This window comes from Equus przewalskii, chromosome 6 (genome assembly GCF_037783145.1).
Source record: "Equus przewalskii isolate Varuska chromosome 6, EquPr2, whole genome shotgun sequence".
Classification (NCBI taxonomy): domain Eukaryota; kingdom Metazoa; phylum Chordata; class Mammalia; order Perissodactyla; family Equidae; genus Equus; species Equus przewalskii.
In genome coordinates this window covers 34,692,434-34,712,734 of record NC_091836.1, presented here as the reverse complement: position 1 = coordinate 34,712,734, position 20,301 = coordinate 34,692,434, and the positions used below count along the sequence as shown (strand labels likewise).

The 20,301-nt window shown below is 37.5% G+C and overlaps 1 long non-coding RNA gene across 2 annotated transcripts in view; it reads right to left on the bottom strand.

Annotated features, from left to right (window-relative positions):
• The window catches only part of LOC139083878 (uncharacterized), a 34,198-nt gene extending 15,581 nt beyond the window's left edge, over nt 1-18,617 (bottom strand). Inside the window, exons 1-2 of one of the 2 annotated variants that reach the window (XR_011540937.1) lie at nt 18,497-18,617; nt 282-382 (exon numbers count right to left, since the gene is read on the bottom strand). This is a non-coding gene — a long non-coding RNA (uncharacterized lncRNA). The remainder of the gene's footprint in view (nt 1-281; nt 383-18,496) is intronic. The other variant, XR_011540938.1, reaches the window with a different exon arrangement.
• Nucleotides 18,618-20,301: the final 1,684 nt, after the last annotated feature.

Below are 20,301 nucleotides of genomic sequence, written 5' to 3'. Positions count from 1 at the left end.
CCCCTCAACCTTTCCATCCCTATAGAAACCCCACCCCCTTCTACTTACCATAGTGTCCAAAACTCAAACCCTTCTTTGGCTCTTGAGAGTTTTCAGTCTTCAAGAGCCTACTCCTAAGTACTAAGTATAAGTATAACAAGAAAATGTCTCCTTTTTATTTATTTGCTAAATAAATATGTAGCAGGTCATAATGCTTAAATCTTTTCCTCACACACAGAGTTATTGGATCATCTCAGCATAGAGGGGAAGGCAGGTGAAAATACTGTAATAGTTCCTCTCACCTTGTATGAGTCTTATGTTCTTCAAGATGCATTCATATGCATGGTCTCATCTGATCCTCAGAAAAGAACCCAGAGAGGTAGCCAGGAAAGATAGCATCATCCTTATTTTATAAAGAAGGAAATAATGACAAACAGATGTTTTATTTATTCATACTCCATGTTATTCCAGACTCGCCAAGGTTACAGAGCTATTGTGAGCCAGGGCCAGATTTCAGAACCAAATCTGCATCTCAGTCTGAGCTCCTTCTACTACACTATGAATATGAGTCAGAATGGTTCTGTCGAGACCAAAATCAATCCTCTCCTCCTACACAAGCTCATCTCCTTTCAGCCATTGCTCCTCCATACCTGTTTAAAAGCTCCTCAGATCAGCTGGGTGGTCTTAACAGTGTCTTTTGAAGAGCAAAAGCCTTTAATTTTTATAAAATCCTATTTATCAATTTTTTCTTTTGTGGATAGGGCTTTTGATTTCATGCCTAAGAATTCCCAGAATAGTACACCAAGAAACAAATTCTACTATAGGTAAAGTTTCAAAATTATATAATACACAGACACACACATTATGGTCCCTCCCCACAAAACATATTGGTAACAGGCTCTTCACTGGCAATAACCGTAGACTGGAAGACAATGGAACTTATCTTCACATTTCTTTTCTTCTTTTAAGGACATTAACCCTTTATTTATTTTTATTTATCTATTTTTTGGTGAGGAAGATTGGCCCTGAGCTAACATCTGTAACCAATCTTCCTCTATTTTGTAGTGGGATGCTGCCACAGCATGGCTCAACGAGCAGTGTGTAGGTCCACACCTGGGATCCAAATCTGTGAACTGTGGGCTGCCAAAGTGGAGCATGCCAACTTAACCACTACACCACCAGCCCCTCTTTTTTTTTTTGTTTTAACAATCATTTATTAGTATCTTAGATTTCTCAGCATATAACTTTAATTTCCATTGTCTAAAACTCAATGACGCTTACATTCATATTTATTTTTTATACGGAATATTGAAATTGACAACACATTTAAAAGTTGCTTTTACTCTAATAGAGAAATACAAGCCACGGTTATTATTTTCACCCATGGATTTAAGCATGTAGGTATTTGCTTTGAACCAAATGAATGGACTGGGCACTCATTTCAGATGTGTATTTCCATGATGATTATAAACATAATCATGAGTGTGAACAGGGAAATAACTAGCATTTATAGAACATGTACTTTGTGCCATGCAATGAATTTAGCAGTTTTACCTATGCTCTCTTTTTTAATCCTGAAAAAAATCTTACAAAAATGTTAAGATTACAGGATCCTAATCAAGACAGACTGGAGAGTTTTGCCACAGCTGAAACAAATGGTGGCAGCCCAGAGACATTCAGGCTCCTTTTCAAATTTTGGAGTGAAAATTATTTTGAACATATAGTTGAATCCCTGGATAAACTGGCATTCAAAATTATAGGCCAAAAACCTGGAACTAAAATCCCAAATTCTCAACTTGAAATATAGTTTACCAGGGGGAAGGAAGAGAAATGAAATCCTACTAACAATATTGATACCTTTTTTTGAGGGAAGGGGATACATATTAGCTAAATCTATTAGCTATATATGTTGAGGAAACAATGTAAATTCAAATATGCTGTTAAAATTTAAGGGGAGGGGAGGTCTGACTTCCGTTAATGGTGAAATAGTTTGGTTGAACTAACCCTCCTTCAGATAACAATTATAAATTCTGGACAAAAAATAAGAATTAATTGAAAGTTCCTCAAAAGGGCCTGGAGAGAAGTCACACCTAAAAATATAGGAAGAGTGCTAAGTGAGATTTGCAGGTCTGTGGGTTTATTCCTGAGGGTACTTCTCAATCCACATATTACATGGTGGCAAAAATCTAGTTTACTGGTTTGAGGGTTCAGAGAATATAGATTGGGGCTGGCAGAGCAGCTGTAAAATTGGGAAGAAATCCTGGAAAGAAATGAGCCACAGAAGACCCAAAGCTTGAGTATAAACTGTGACCAAATTCTTGGCTGATCAATGACTCCACAGGCTCAACAACAATAGCAGCTGGAAGGTGAAAGAACTGAGTAGAGATTTTAGCTGCTGTCCACCTCAAAGATGGCAGAGTTTAGAGTTCAAATCAACCCAAGTTAATTCCCTACTGGAACAAAAGTCAACACTCTTCAGAGGAACATACAGAATCCAGAATATCTGTAAATGCATCATTTACAATGTCCACTATATAATAAAAAATTACTAGACATAGAAAAAACAGGAAATTATGACTTACAGACAAGGAAAAAAACCCAATACTGACCCCAAGATGAACCAGATGTTGGAATTAGTGAGCGAAAGTAATAAGCAACTGTCAGAGATATGTTCAAGAACCTAAAGGAAAAGTGTCATACTAATAAACAGATAGTGAATCTCAACATAGAAACTAAAACTTCAAAAAAGAACCAATGGAAATTTTAGAACTGAAAAGTACAATAACTGAAAAAAATCACTAGGTGGTTTTAACAGTGTATTGGAGACCACATAAAAGATAGAAATTTGAAGATAGAGCAATAGAAATTAACCAATCTGAAAAACAGAGAAAAAAAATTTTTTTAATGAACAAAACCTTAATGACTCATGGGACAATACCAAGCAACGTAACACATAAGTAATTGGAATCCCAGAAGAATACGAAGAGATAATGAGACAGAAAAAGCATCAAAGAAATAATGGCCAAAATTTTCTCAAATTGGATGAAAAACATAAACTTATGCATCTAAGAAGCTCAGCAAACTGAAGGTAGGATAAATGTAAAGAAAAATACTTAGGCACACACTAGTCAAATTACTGAAAGATAAACAGAAAAACTCAAAATTGGTCCAAACAAAAGATACATTAAATAGGTACATAGGGGAACACTGATACAAATCTTGACTGACTCCTCATCGGAAACAATGGAGAGCAGAAAACAAAGGAACGATATGTTTAAAGCCATAAAAGAAAAAAAATCTGTCAGCCAAATGTTATTAATAAGACAATGATCCTTCAAAACTGAAGGTAACAAAGACATTTTCATATAACCAAAAACTAAGAAAACTCACAACTAACAGACCTGCACAACAAACGTTAAAGGAATTTCTTTGCACTAAAGGAAAAGGACACCAGATGGAAACTCTGATCTATAGGAAGAAATGTAAAGACCTAGAGATAGTAAATATGTAGGTAAATTTAAGACATGTATACTATTTCTTTTCCTGATTTTAAAAGCCAGGCCTGCTTAAAGCTAAAATTATTTTTCATGTAGATATGATATATATGACAATAACAGCAAAAAGGATAGGAGAGCTAACTGGGACTACACTTTTGAAATATTCTTATTTTTAAGTGAAGTAGTGCAATACTAATGTTAATTCAACTGTGATAAAATATAGTAATCCTTACAGAAAAATCACTTTAGAAAATACAGAAAGATATAGCTAAAAAGCCAAGAAGAAAATTAAAATAAAATACTAAAAAACATTTGATTAACTCAAATAAAGGCAGAAAGGGAAGATCAAAAAAACAATAATTAGTTGGGCCAAACTGAAGTACCAAAATGGTAAACAAAAATCCAAATATCACTAATTGAGAAGGACACATCGTCATTACAGTGGTCTTCCTATCAAAAATGCATAACCTGAATCTAATTTTGTGAAATCAGACAAAACAAAATTTAGCGAAATTATCTGAAATAACTTGCCCATAATCTTCAAAAATGTCAAGGTCAAGAAATACAAAGAGGAAATTTCTAAATTAAAGGAGAATAAGAATATATGAAAACCATGCAAGATCCTAACTTAAACATAAGGCAACAGGAAAATTTTTTATAAAGAATATTATCAGGATAATTGACAAAATTTGAATATACACTACCAACTAAAGAACAGTATTATATCGGTGTTAAATTTCCTGATTTCTATAAACTAAACTAGGTTGTTTATGAGAAAGTCCTTATTCTTAGGAAATACATATTGAGTTATTCAGAGGAAAAATAACATCAATTAAGAATTAATCATTGGAAAGACTACTTGGACTAATCGTCACACTGAAAAAAATAACTAAAAATACTGGAAAATTTTAAAATATCTTAAAAGATCCAAAAAACTGGAGTGAGATCAGCATCATGGTGGAGTGAACTTGCCTGGGCCTCTCTCCCCTCCAACATACAACTAAAAGGGACATCCATAGTCCAACAGAAGACACACTAACAACACAGAAACCTTGGAGAGACAAGCAGCCGCATGACAGAGGGTGGATAGGCTGGAGTTCCCCTCGGAGGAGCTGGAACAGGGTAAGAGAGAACTTCACTCCCTTCCCTAAAGACTGCAATCGCTGCCGCGGGAGGATCCATGAGGGAAGGAGCAGGGTAGGGGTCGCTCGTTCACAGGATCACCCAGGACTCCCGAGGGCCCTTGCAGCCTAGAGGGAAGCCCTCTAACAGGGAGAAAGCTTTCACACGGGGTGACCTCATTAAGCCAAGACCCCAGGAGAGCAGATAGTGAGAAACTCCAGACTGCATGCAGGAGAAAGCGACCCTCTCCCTCCCACGACGCGCCATCTCGGCTGAGGGCAGAGGGCTCAGAACATGTGGCTCTTGATCTCCACTGTGTGGCGATAGGCTGTAACTGCAACCAAATAATATCAGAATGAGAAAGAGCCAACCTTCCAACATCAGACACTACATCTAATCTCCAGACTAGAGAGAAAATGACAAGCACCCAGAACTCAGTCCTGAGGACACAGAAATAGTTAAGCTAAACGACAATGAATTTAAAATAGCTATCATCAGGGGCTGGCCTTGTGGCCGAGTGGTTAAGTTTGCACGCTCCGCTGCAGGCAGCCCAGTGTTTCGTTGGTTCGAATCCTAGGTGCAGACATGGCACTGCTCATCAAACCACACTGAGGCAGCATCCCGCATGCCACAACTAGAAGGACCCACAATGAAAAATATACAACTATGTACTGGGGGGTTTGGGGAGAAAAAGGAAAAAAATAAAATCTTTAAAGAAAAAAAAAAGGGGCTGGCTCCATGACCGAGTGGTTAAGTTTGCATGCTTCGCTGCAGCGGCCCAGGGTTCGGATCCTGGGAGCGGACATGGCACCACTCGTCAGGCCACGTTGAGGCGGCATCCCACATCCCACAACCAGAAGGACCTGCAACTAAGATATACAACTATGTACCGGGGGGTTGGGGGGTGGTTTGGGAAATAAAGCAGAAAAAAAAAAAAGATTGGCAACAGTTGTCAGCTCAGGTGCCAATCCTTAAAAAAAATTTTAAAAAAAAGGAAGATTGGCAACAGTTGCTAGCCCAGGTGCCAATCTTTAAAAAAAAAAATTAAAAAAAAATAAAATAGCTATCATCAAAAACCTCAAAGAGGTAGAAGAGAATGTAGAGAAACAATTTAATGAGTTCAGGAAAACTCAATCACAAAAGAGATTGAAACTATAAAGAATCAATCAGAAATATTAGAGATGGAAGAGATAAAACAAAATACAGATTCCCTGAATGCTCAAGTGGACATCATACAGGAGAGAATCAGCATAATCAAAGATAGACATGTTGGAATGCTCCAGACAGAGGAGGAGAGAGAACTAAGAAGAAATGAAGAAAGTCTCTGAGAAATATCCAACTCAATGAAGAAATGCAACATAAGAATTGTAGGTAATTAGAAGGTGAAGAGGATAATGGAGCAGAAAGTGTGTTCAAAGAAATAATAGTAGAGAGCTTCCCAAATCTAGGGAAAGAGATGGAAATATATGTGGAAGAAGCTTCCAGATCTCCTAGATTTGTCAATGTAAAAAGACCTACTGCAAGGCATATAGTAGTGAAACTGGCAAAAATGAATGACAAAGAGAATACTAAGGGAAGAAAGGCAGAAGAAAATAACCTACAAAGGAACCCCTATCAGGCTTTCAGCAGTTTTCTCTGCAGAAACCTGACAAGCTAGGAGAGAATGGAATGACATATTCAAAACTTTAAAAGACAAGAATCCAGCCAAGAATACTCTATTCAGCAAAAATAGCCTTCAGATATGAGGGAGAAATTAAATCATTCCCAGACAAACAAAAGCTAAGGGACTTCATAGCCACGAGACACCCCCCTCCCCACAAGAAATCCTCAAGAGGGCCCTCATACCTAAAAAAAGAAATAAAGGGAGAAAGTGGTCACAAAACACAGAGTAAGGAGAAAAATAGGTAGACAGAATCAGAACAGGATAGCAAATATTCAACTATAGCATTAGGCTAAAGAGAAGGAAACATCAAAAACAAAGACAATATTGTCACTTTAACCACAAACTCACAACACAAGTTGGAATAAGATATGAGACAAACAACTTAGGAGGGGAGGAGGAAAGGGACTGAATCGGTTTAGACTAAGGAAATAAGAGGGCATCAAAAAATGGACTATCTTATACACAAGATTCTGAATACAAACTTCAGGGTAGCCACTAAACAAAAAAGCAGAACAGAGATGCAAAATATAAATAAGGAAAAAACAAACACATCATAAAAAACTACATAATTCAAAGGGTAGACCAAAAAACACAGGACGAAAAAAAAGGAAAGGCAGGAAAACCAGAAAACAAGTGATATAATGACAGCATTAAGCCCTCATACATCAATAATCACCCTAAATGTAAATGGATCGAATTCTCCAAGAAAAAGATACAGAGTGGTGAGATGGATTAAAGAACAAGATCCAACAACATGCCGTCTCCAGGAAACACACCTCAGCTCCAATGACAAACACAGACTCAGAGTGAAGGTGTGGAAGACGATATTCCAAGCTAATGGCAAACAAAATAAAGCAGGTGTCACAATACTTATATCAGACAAAGTAGACTTCAAGATAAGAAGGTAAAGAGAGACAAACAGGGGCCCCGTGGCCAAGTGGTTGAGTTCATGTGACCCACTTTGGCAGCCCAGAGTTTTGCTGGTTCGGATCCTGGGTGTGGACATGGCACCACTCATCAGGCCATGCTGAGTCGGCGTCCCACATGCCACAACTAGATGGGCCCACAACTAAAATATACAGCTATGTACTGGGGGGCTTTGGGGAGAAAAAGAAGAAAAAAAAAAAAGGTTGGCAACAGTTGTTAGGTCAGGTGCCAATCTCTAAAAAAAAAAGAGAGAGACAAAGAGGAGGAGTATATAATGATCAAAGGGACACTTCATCAAGAAAAAAAATAATGCTTATAAATATCTATGCACCCAACAGGGAGCAACAAAGTTCATAAAGCAACTATTAACAAACCTAAAAGAAGATATTAAAAATAACAAAATAGGGGCCAGCCCCGTGGTTGAGTTGTTAAGTTCATGTGCTTCACTTCGGCAGCTCAGGATTTCTCTGGTTCGGATCCTGGGTGCAGACATGGCACTGCTCATCAGGCCACGTTGAGGCAGCATCCCACATGCCACAACTGGAAGGACCCATAACTAAAATATACAGCTGTGTACTTGGGGGATTTGGGGAGAAAAAGCAAAAAAAGAGATGGGCAACAGTTGTTAGCTCAGGTGCCAATCTTTAAAAGACAACAAAATCACAATAATAGTAGGGGACCTCAACACCCCAATCACATCAATGGATAGATCATCCAGACAGAAAATCAAGAAGGAAACAGTGGAATTAAATGAAAAGCTAAACAAGTTGGATGTAATAGACATATATAGAACACTCCATCCAAAAACAGCAGAATACACATTCTTCTCAACTGTGCATGGGACGTTCTCAAGGATAGACCATATGTTGGGAAACAAGTCAAGCCCCTATAAAATTAAAAAAATTGAAATAATAACAAGCATCTTTTCCAGTCATAATGCTATAAAGCTAGAAATTAATTACAAGAAAAAAGCTGAGAAAGGGACAAAGATGTGGAGACTAAACAACATGCAATTGAACAAGCAATGGATCATTGAAGAAATTAAAGGAGAAATAAAAAAATATCTGGAGACAAATAAAAATGATAACATACCATACCAACTCATATGGGATGCAGCAAAAGCTGTAGTAAGAGGGAAATTCATCACAATACAGGCACACCTTAACAAACAAGAACAATCCCAGATAAGCAAACTCAAATTACACCTAACTGAATTAGAATAAGAACAAACAAAGCCCAAAGTCAGCAGAAGGAGAGAAATAATAAAAATAAGAGCAGAAATAAATGCTATTGAAACAAAAAAGGCAGTAGAAAGGATCAATGAAACAAAGAGAGAGTTCTTTGAGAAGATAAACAAAATTGACAAACCCCTAGCCAGATTTACAAAGAAAAAAAGAGAAAGCTCAGATAAACAAAATCAGAAATGAAAGAGGAGAAATAACAACAGACTCCACAGAAATACAACAGATTATAAGAGAATACTATGAAAAACTATATGCCAACAAAATGGATAACCTAGAGGAAATGGATAAATTCTTAGACTCTTACCACCTCCCAAAGCTAAGTGAAGAAGAAGCAGACAATCTGAATAGACCAATCACAAGGAAAGAGATTAAAACCATAATCAAACGCATCCCAAAGAATAAAACCGCAGGACCAGATGGCTTTCCTGGGGAATTTTACCAAACTTTCAGAGAGGATTTAATACCTATCCTTCTGAAAGTATTCCAAAAAATTAGGGAAGATGGAACACTTCCTAGCACATTCTACAAGGCCAACATCACTCTGATACCAAAGCCTCACAAGGACAGCACAAAAAAGAACTACAGGCCAATATCGCTGATGAACACAGATGCAAAAATCCTTAACAAAATTTTGGCAAACCAAATTCAGCAATACATCAAAAGAATCATACATCATGATCAAGTGGGATTCATACCAGGGACATAGGGATGGTTTAACATCCGCAAATCAATCAACATGATACACTACATCAACAAATTGAGGAATAAAAACCACATGATCATCTCACTAGATGCAGAGAAAGCATTTGACAAGATCCAACAGCCATTTATGATAAAAACTCTTAACAAAATGCGAATATAAGGAAATTACTCAACGTAATAAAGGCCATACATGACAAACTCACAGCCAACATCATAGTCAATGGGCAAAAACTGAGCACCATCCCCCTGAGAACAGGAACAAGACAAGGATGCCCACTATCACCACTCTTATTCAACATAGTACTGGAGGTTTTGGCCAGAGCAATTAGGCAAGAGAAAGGAATAAAAGGAATCCAAGGGGCTGGCCCAGAGGCACAGCAGTTAAGTTTGCACGTTCTGCTTCTCTGCAGCCGGGTTTCGTCAGTTCGGATCCCGGGTGCGGACATGGCACTGCTTGGCACGCCATGCTGTGGTAGGCATCCCACATATAAAGTAGAGGAAAAGGGGCACGATGTTAGCTCAGGGCCAGTCTTCCTCAGCAAAAAGAGGAGGACTGGCAGTAGTTAGCTCAGGGCTAATCTTCCTCAAAAAAAAAAAAAAAGGAATCCAAATAGGGTGCGAAGATGTGAAACTCTTGCTGTTTGCAGATGACATGATCTTATATGTAGAAAACCCTAAAGAATCCATCAGAAAACTAACAGAAATAATTACCTAAAGTAAAGTTGCAGGGTACAGAAGCAACTTACAAAAATCAGTTGCTTTTCTATACTCCAATAACGAACTTACAGAAAGAGAACTCAAGAATACAATTCCATTTGCAATTGCAATTAAAATAATAAAAGTACCTATGAATAAATTTAACCAAGGAAGTGAAGGACTTATACAATGAAAACTATAAGACATTACTGAAAGAAATTGATAATGACATAAAGAGATGGAAAGAGATTCCTTGCTCATGGATTGGAAGAACAAACATGGTTAAAATATCCATACTACCCAAAGCAATCTATAGATTCAATGCAATCCCTATCAGAATCCCAATGACATTCTTCACAGAAATAGAGCAAAGAACCCTAAAATTCATATGGGGCAACCAAAGACCCCAAATTGCTAAGGCAATCATGAGAAAAAAGAACAAAGCTGGAGGTATCACAATCCCCGACTTCAAAATGTCCTACAAAGCCACAGTGATCAAGACAGCATGGTACTGGTACAAAAACAGGCACACAGATCAATAGATCAGAACTGAAAGCCCAGAAATAAAACCACACAGCTACAGACAGCTAATCTTCGACAAAGGTGCCAAGAACATAAAATGGAGAAGAGATAATCTCTTCATTAAATGGTGGTGGGAAAACTGGACAGCCACATGCAAAAGGATGAAGGTAGACCACTATCTCATGCCATATACAAAAATAAACTCAAAATGGATCAAAGACTTGAAGATAAGCCCTGAAACTATAAAACTCCTAGAAGAGGGTCAGCCTGGTGGCGCAGCGGTTAAGTTCACACGTTCTGCTTTGGCGACCTGGGGTTCGCCAGATCGGATCCTGGGTGCGGACATGGCACCACTTGTCAAGCCATGCTGTGGTAGGCGTCTCACATACAAAGTAGAGGAAGATGGGGACACATGTTAGCTCAGGGCCGGTCTTCCTCAGCAAAAAGAGAAGGATTGGCAGCAGACGTTAGCTCAGGGCTAATATTCCTCATACAAAAAAAATCCTGGAAGATAATATTGGTAGTACACTCTTTGACATCAAACTAAGAAGGATATTTTCAAATACCATGTCCTCTCAGACAAGGGAAAAAAGAAAAAAGAAACAAGCAGGAATTCATCAGACTAAAGAGCTTCTGCAAGGCAAAAGAAACTAGAATCAAAACAAAGAGACAACCCACCAATGGGAGAAAATATTTGCAAATCATATATCTGACAAAGGGTTAATCTCCATAATATATAAGGAACTCACACAACTGAGCAATAAAAAAACAAACAACCCAATCAAAAAATGGGCAGAGGAGATGAACAGAAATTTTTCCAAAGAACATATACAGATGGCCACTAAACATATAAAAAGATGTTCAACATCACTAACCATCAGGGAAATGCAAATCAAAACTACACCTAAGATACCACGTCATGCCTGTTAAAATGGCTATAATCACCAAGACTAAAAAATAACAAATGTTGGAGAGGATGTGGAGTGAAGGGAATCCTCATATACTGCTGGTGGGAATGCAAACTGGTGCAGCCACTATGGAAAACAGTGTGGAGATTCCACAAAAAACTAAAAATAGAAATACCCTAGGACCCAGCTATCCCACTACTGGGTACATACCCAAACAATTTGAAATCAATAATCCAATATAACATATGCACCCCTATGTTCATTGCAGCACTATTCACAATAGCCAAGACATGGAAGCAATCAAAGTGCCCATCGACTGATGATTGGATAAAGATGATGTGGTATATATACACAATGGAATACTACTCAACCACAAAAAAGACAAATTCATCCCATTTGCAATAACATGGAAGGACCTAGAGGGAATCATGCTAAGCGAAATAAGCCAGTCTGAGAAAGACAAACGCTGGATGATTTCACTCACTTGTGGAATATAAACAAATACATGGACAAAGAAAACAGTTCAGTGGTTACCAGGGGAAGGAGGTGGGGGGGTGGGCACAGGGGGTGAAAGGAGCACTTACGTGATGACAGTCAAGAAATATGTACAACTGAAATCTCACATTGAGGTAAACTATTATGAACTCATTTTAAAAAATGCTTAAAAAAAAAGATCCAAAAAACTAACAAGATGGTATGAAACTAACAGGCCAAAGTTAAAAGGAAAACAGAACACAGAAAGTTAAGCAAATGACTGAAGCCACTTTTTCCTTGTGAGCATTTGACAGTTCCAGGAAACTGGAACTTTGTGTGTGTGTGTGTGAGGAAGATTGGTCCTGCACTGACATCTGTTGCCAATTTTCCTCTTTTTGCTTGAGGAAGATTGTTGCTGAACTAATATCTGTGCCAATCATCCTCTATTTTATGTGGGACAACACCACAGCATGGCTTGATGCAGTGCCAGGTCCACGCCCAGGATGCGAACCTGTGAGCTCCTAGCTGCTGAAGCAGAGCACACAAACTTAACCACTACGCCACTGGCCTGGCTCCCTGAAACTTTTATTATGATGGCCTTATGGGGTTAAAGGAACAGAAATTTAAACCCACAGCCCACACAGAGGTAGAGACCCTCTAGTGGCTATATCCTCAATGTAATGGTGAACCAGAAATAAACCAGCCCTCTCAGAAAACTTAAGTCCAAATTCCCATTTCTTGAAGAGTACAATAAACCTCAAGTGTTGAACTTTATTTAAAGTGGTTCCAAAGTGGTAATACCTAAAAGTACACAGTAGAAGCAAATGCACATCTTCTCTGGTTGAAGGCTTCTTCGTTTCAGGCCCCAATTTATTTCTTAAAAATAATTTTTCAAGGATAATGAGCAGCATATATAAAAGATAAACTAGCATGGAAGGAAGGAAATAATGATGAGTAAGAGTAGAAACAACACACAGATCCACAGAGACTTCAGATTGGAATTTTAAATATATAAAACTATGTACAAGGACTAAAAAAGAAGAAATTATCTGGAATGTGGTACAGAGACAAAAAGATAAGTGAGAGATTAAGAGACACAGAAGACAGTAAGAAGGTCAAGACAAGTTTAACTGGAATTTGAGAAAAAGAAGAGACCAAAAAATAGGCCACAGGCAATACCTGAGAAGATGGTGATGGAGAGTTTTCCAGAAAAATGAAAGGCAAAAATTCACAGACTGAATATGCCCCACAAATCCCAAGGAAGGTAAATAAACATAAATTTACACATATACTTAGCATAGTGAAACTGCAGTCACCTCAAACAAAAAGAAAATCTAAAACATTAACCAGAGAGAAAAGAGAGATTCCCTTGAAAAAAACAATAAACTTACAGCTAACTTCTCATCAGCAATAATGGAATGGTATTATCACTGTGCCAAAACAACTACAAGTGCAGAAACCTCTATCAGACAAAAAATATTCCTCAAGAACTAAGGTCAAATACAGCATTTTCAGACGAGTGAAAACTAAGAGTGTTCCCCACCAGCAGATCCTCACTAAAAGGAAATTAAGAAAGATAAACTTCAAACAAAAGGAAAATGATCCCAGACAGTCCATAAGAAGGAATTAAGAGCAAAAATATCTGAAAAAATAAAGAAAGAAATATATATGGCTCAATCTACATTATATGAATAAAATAATACTCTCTAAAAGGATTAAAATGTATCATATATTTACACTGAAACTTACACCCATTTAAACTTCTGCTTCTGGGAGATGGGATAAACGTACTTTCCCCTATTTCTCCCTCTAAATACAACCCAAACCCTGAACATTTATATATAAAACACAAGAGTCAGAAAGGGGAGACAAGAATTAGACCAGCTAGGAAACTCAGGACCCAAGGAATGACAGAGTGTTGAGTTCCCTGATTTTTTTTTTTTAACCTCATATATTCTAGATATGGAGCTGAACAATCCAGTAATCTGGAAATATCAATGGGCAAAGACAAAAAAAAGCCAACAAAGCCTCCTATCTCTAAACAAAGAACCAGGTAAGAAGTTATTTGGCAATACAGAAACTTTTAGACAGTAACCACTCTATTACAGCTAAACACAGAAACAACTACAGTCCCACCCCTACCCACACAAGTGAGGAGACTACACTTCCACCCTAAATAGGTTGTAATTTAGGTGCCCAACACCCCTACTGGGGTTGTGTCAGAGAAGGCCAAGTAAGGAGCCAGGAATTTCATCCCACAAGCTAGTAACAAGACTCTTGCCAAACAGTGTCAGCACAGGCCACATGGGAAGCCAGGACCTCCACCTCCACTCAGCAATAATGGAGGAGCTTCCCATCCCCAGTGAAGTGATATCAGAGGAAGTCTAGTGGGAATCAGGACTTTCACCATCACCCAGCAGTAATCAGGCAACACCCCTTTGTAGTATCAGCAGAGACCACATGTGGAGCTGGAATTTCCACCCCTGCAAAGCAGTAAAACAGAGGCCAATGAGGAAGGTGGATATCTACCTCCACCTGATGGTGACAAGGTAATGTCCCCTCTCATTGCTGGAGCAGTGTTGCAAAAAGCCAACTAAAACAAAAGGCTTACATAAGATTCAGAGTCTAGAACATACTACAAAAATGTCCAAGTTTCAATTGAAAAATCACTCTTCATATCAAGAACCAGGAAGATCCCAAACTAAATGAAAAAATACAATTGATGCCAAAATTGAGATGACAGAGATGTTAGAATTATTAGAAAAAGATTTTAGCAGCCATGATAAATATGTTTTCATGAAGAATTATTAACATCTTTGAAATAAGTAAATAGAAAGCCTCAGTAGATAAAAAGTTTCAGCAAAGAAATAAAACATAAAGAAATACAAAATCGACATTTTAGAACTAAAGAATATAATAACCATAATAATAAGCTCTGGATTGGACTCAGTAGAATGGAGGAGAGAGGCAAGAACAAGTGAACCAGAAGACAGAATCATAGAAATTACCCAATCAGAACAAGAGAAAAAGAAAGAAACTAAACAAAAAAATACAAACACAAAGAACAGAGCCTGAGGGATCCAAGAAACTATAACAAGAGATGTAACATTCATGTCACTGGAGTCCAAAAGAGGAGAAGAAAGAAAGCAGGACTGAAAAAGTACTCAAAAAAATAATGGCTGAAAACTTCCCAAATTTGGGAAGAGACACAAACTACATATTCAAGAAGCTGAGAAAACACCAAACAATAAAAATCTAAAGAAATCTACACCAAGAACCATCATAATGAAACTTCTAAAAACTAAAGACAAAGAAAAAAACTTTAAAACAGTCAGACAAAAATAAACCTTTATATACAGGGAGAAAACAATTAGAAATACAGTAGATTTCTCATCGGAAGCAATGGAAGCCAGAAGGAAGTGGCATAACATTTTTCAGGTGATGAAAGAAAGAAATGTCAAACAAGAATCCTATACCCAGCAAAATATCCTTCAGGAATTAGGGAGAAATCAAGATAGTCTCATATGAAGGAAAACTAAGAGAATTTGTCACCGTGGACTTACCCTAAAAGAATGGCTAAAGGAAGTATCCTAAACAGAAAGGAAATAATAAAAAAAAGGAACCTTGAAACTTCACTGTGGTAGGCAGAAAAATGTTCACATCCTAAACCTCAAAACAAAAAAATATGTTACCTCACACAGAATAGGATAATTAAGGTTGCAGATGGAATTAAGATTGCTAACCAGCTGACTTTAAGATAGGGAGATTATCCTGGATTATCTGGATGGGCTCAACGTAACCACAAGGGTCTTTAGAAGTAGAAAAGGGAGAAAGAAGTGAAGGTCAGAATGATGCAGTGTGAGAAGGATCAGATCCTCTGTGCTGGCTTTGAAATTAGAGAAATGAGACCATGAGCCAAGGAATGTGGGCAACCCATTGAAGCTGTAAAAGGCAAAGAAATGCCTCCAGAAAGGATTGCAGAGCAGCCAATACTTTGATCTAAACCCATGGAGACATGTGTCAGAGTCCTGACCTACAGAAGTGTAAAATAATAATTTTGTATTGTTTTAAGCCACTCACTTTGTGGTAATTTGGTAAAGCAGCAATAAACAATAAAGAAAAACAACTAGACAGAAAATCAGCAAAGATATAGAACTCAAAACACCATAAACCAAAAGGATCTAATCAACATTTATATAACACCCCACCCAACTACAACAGTACACATTCTTTTCAAGTACCCATGGAAAACACAAGAGAGACTATATCATGAGCTGGAAAACATAGTTCAACTATAAAAGAACGAAAATCATATAGATTGTGTTCGCCAAATACAATGGAATCAAACTAGAAATCAACAATAGAAAGATAACAGGAAAATATCCAAATACATGGAAATTAAAGAACATATTTCTAAATAATCCATAGGTCAAAGAAGAATTATCAAGGGAAATAAAAAATACATTGAACTGAATGAAAAAGAAAGCACAACATATCAAAATTTGTGGGACACAGCTAAAGCAGGGCTGAGGAAAATTTGAAGCAGTAAATGCACACTGTAGAAAATAGGAAAAGGTTCAAATCAATTAAAGTTCCTGTCCTCAAGAACCTAGAATATGAAAAGCAAAATAAACGCAAAGTAAGCAGAAAAAAGGAAGTGATGAAGATAAAAGCAAAAATCAATAAAACTGAAAACAGAAAAACAGAGAAAAGCAATAAAACAAAGAAATTTTCAGGGCTGGCCCCATGGCCGAGTGGTTAAGTTCTCGCACTCTGCTTCGGCAGCCCAGGATTTCGCTGGTTTGAATCCTGGGCGTGGACATGGCACTGCTGGTCAGGCCATGCTGAGGCGGCATCCCATATGCCACAACTGGAAGGACCCACAACTAAAATTACACAACTATGTACCGGGGGGCTTTGAGAGAAAAAGGAAAAATAAAATTTAAAAAAAAAAAAAGAACTTTTCTTTGTAAAGATTAGTTAAAACTGACAAACCTCTAGCAAGACTGACAAAGAAAAAAAGAGAATATACAAATTACCAATATCTAAATGAAACAGGGGATATCACAACAGACCCTGAAGACACCTAAAAGATAATAAGAGATTACTACAAACAACTCCATATACATAAATTTGACAACTGAAACAAAATGAACCAATTCCTCAAAACTACAAACTACCACAACTTGCTTATTATGAAATGGATAATTTAAATAGCTTTATAACTATTAAGGATATTGAACTTATAATCTAAGAAGTCCCCCAGAAGAAATTTCAAGGCCTTGATAGTTTCACTGGAGAATTCTATCAAATGTTTAAAGAAAAATTAACACCAATGCTACACAATCTCTTCCACAAAACAAACGTGGAAGAAACACTTCCCAATTTATTTTAAGAATGAATGTTACCCTGATACCAAAACCAAAGACAGTATTAAAAAAAAGAAAGATAAAAACACAACAGACCAATATCTCTCATGAATACAATTAAAGTATCCTGAACAAAATATTATCAAACAGAATTCAGTAACATATAAAAAGAATTATACACCATGATCATGGGGTTTATTCCATGGATGCAAGGCTGGCTCAATATTTGAAAATCAATCAATGTAATCCACCATATTAACAGGCTAAAGAAAAAAAATAACCTATCAATTCATACAGAAAAAGCATTTACCAAAATTCAACAATCATGCATTAATAAAACTCAGAAAAACACAGAGGAGAATTTTCTCAACTTAAAAAAAAAAACCCTACAGATAGCATTATCCTTAACGATGAAAGACTAAATGATTCCCCCTGCGAGAGGAAACAAGAAAAAGATGTCTGCTCTCATCACTCTGTTTTTTTGTGTTTTTTGAGGAAGATTGGCCCTGAGTTAACATCTGTTACCAATCCTCTTCTTTTTCCTTGAGGAAGATTGTTGCTGAGCTAACATCTGTGCCAATCTTCCTCTATTTTATGTGGGATGCCGCCACAGCATGGCTTGATGAGCGGTGCTTGGTTTGCACCCAGGATCTGAACCCACACACCCTGGGCCACTGAAGCAGAGCATACAAACTTAACCACTTTGCCACGGGGCCGGTCCCTGCTCACACCACTCTTATTCAGCATAGTGCTGGAAGTTCCAGTCAGTGCAATAAGGGAAGAGAAGGAAATAAGAGGACTAAAGATTAGAAAGGAAGAAACAAAACTGTCCCTATTTGAAGATGACGTAATGCTCCAAGCAGAAAATTTAAAGGAAACTACAAAAACATTCCTAGAACTAATTGTGAGTTCAGCAAAGTCATAGAATACCATATCAATGTACAAAAATCAGTTGTACTTCTATATACCAACCAGCAATGAACACTTATATGCCAAAACTAAAAATACAGTATCATTTCCAATGATATAAATTTTTAAATATAAATCTAACAAAATATGCATAGGCAAAGAAGGCTGAAAACTACATGATGCTAATGAAAATTTCAAAAGTGGAGAGACATAATGTGTTCAAAAATTGGAAGACTCACCACAATAGGATGTCAATTCTCCCTAAATTGACAGACAGGTTTAACAGAATTGCTATCAAAAGACCAGCAATGACGAGTGATGTCAGCAAGACAACGAAATAGTATATAACTCCAGGCCCTCATTCCCCCCAAGAAACATTAAAGAAAAAAAATCAAGAGACTGGCTAAAATAACTTTATAGGAGCTCTGGAAAACAGTCAAAGATCTATAGCAAACAAGTGAACACTCAATCAAGAAAAAGTTACCTTAAAAAAGGTAGAAAATTTCATGGCATTGTTATTCATCCTTGTCCCATCCCCTTTTCCACAAGGAACAGTCAGGAGGAAGCAGCAGCCCAACTGCCAATACACTCCCTCCAACTGGAGTGAACAGAGCAGACCTCATTTGCAACATTCTAACCGGTCTGGGGGCTGCCTAAGGTGCTGCTCTGTCACAATCAACTCCAGAGCTCAGGTAAGGAAAAGCAGAATAACTCAGATGTCAGGCTGGAAAAAAACATGGGAAGCAGTGAACAGTGCTTGTGAAAGCTGCAGGGGGATTACAGACAATAGATGTCTGAGAAAGAGATTATGGGCATAGGAATACAATAGAACATCTAAAGCTAGGAGAAGCAGCTGAGGTGTGACTTTTTGAGAAGTTAAGATATTTAAAAGCAGCTATGTATATGGGGAAGTAGAAAAAGGATGCACACAAGCCCAAGCAAGATGAATGCCAAGAAGAGATGAGAGAAGACACAAGTCTTCACCTCAGGCTGATCTCAAGGCTCAGAAAACACCCTGTTAATTAGTGACAGTCTTTTTCAGCATGGAGCTAGTTTCTCACCATGGGAAGAGCTGTTTTTTCAAATGCCTTCTTTTCAACAAAAAAATCACAAGGCATCCAAAAAAACAAAAACAAGAAAACAGCCCATTCAAAGGATGAAAATAAAGTGGCAGACACTGTCCCTAAAGAAACAAAAACACTGGATGTACTAGAGCAAGATTTTAAAACAACAGTCTTCAATATGCTCAAAGAGCTAAAGGAAAACACAAAGAACTGAAAGTAATCAGGAAAATAATATATGAATAAAATGAGAATATCAACAAAGAGACAGAGATCGCAAAAAGGAACCAAACAAATTCCAGAGCAGAAATATAAAATAACTGAAAAATTCACTATGGACATTCAACAGCCAACTCAAACAGGCAAAATAATCAGCAAATTTAAAGATAGGTCATTTAAGATTATTGGATCTGAGGAACAAAAAGAAAAAAGAAAGAAGAAAACTGAAGAGCTCAAGGGACTTATGAGACACTATCAAGCTAAGCAATATGCATATTATTGGAGTCCTAGGAGAAGAGAGAAAGGGACAGAGAGATTATTTGGAGAAATAATGGTCAAAAACTTCCCAAATCTGAAGAAAGGCATGAATCTACAAATACAAGCTCACCAAACTCTAAGTAGGATAAACTGAAAAAGACCCACACCAAGACACACTATAATTAAACTGTCAAAAGACAAAGAGAGAATCTTGAAAGCAGCAAGAAAAAACAATCCTCACATATGAGGGATCCTCAATAAAATTATTAGTCAATTTCCCAGCAGAAACTTTGCAGGCCGAAAGTTAGCAGGGTGATAAATATAGGTCTCAAAGAAACTATGTCAACCAAGAATTCTTTATCTGGTGAAAGTGTGCCTCAAAAATGACATGGGGCTGGCCCCATGGTCAAGTGGTTAAGTTCATGTGCTCTGCTTCAGTGGCCCGGGGTTCGCTAGGTCAAAGCGTGGGGGCAGACCTACATACTGCTCATCAAACCATGCTGTGGCAGCACCCCACATAGAACTAGAATGACCTACAACTAGGATATACAACTATTTATTGGGGCTTTGGGGAGGAAAAAAAAAAAGGAAGATTGGCAACAGATGTTAGCTCAGGGCCAATCTTCCTCACCAAGAAATATAAAAAAAGACAGATAAATTAACACATTCCTGGATAAACAAAACCTAAGGGAATTCATTATAACTAGACTTGCCCTACAAGAAATGCTAAAGGGAATCCTTCAAGTTGAAA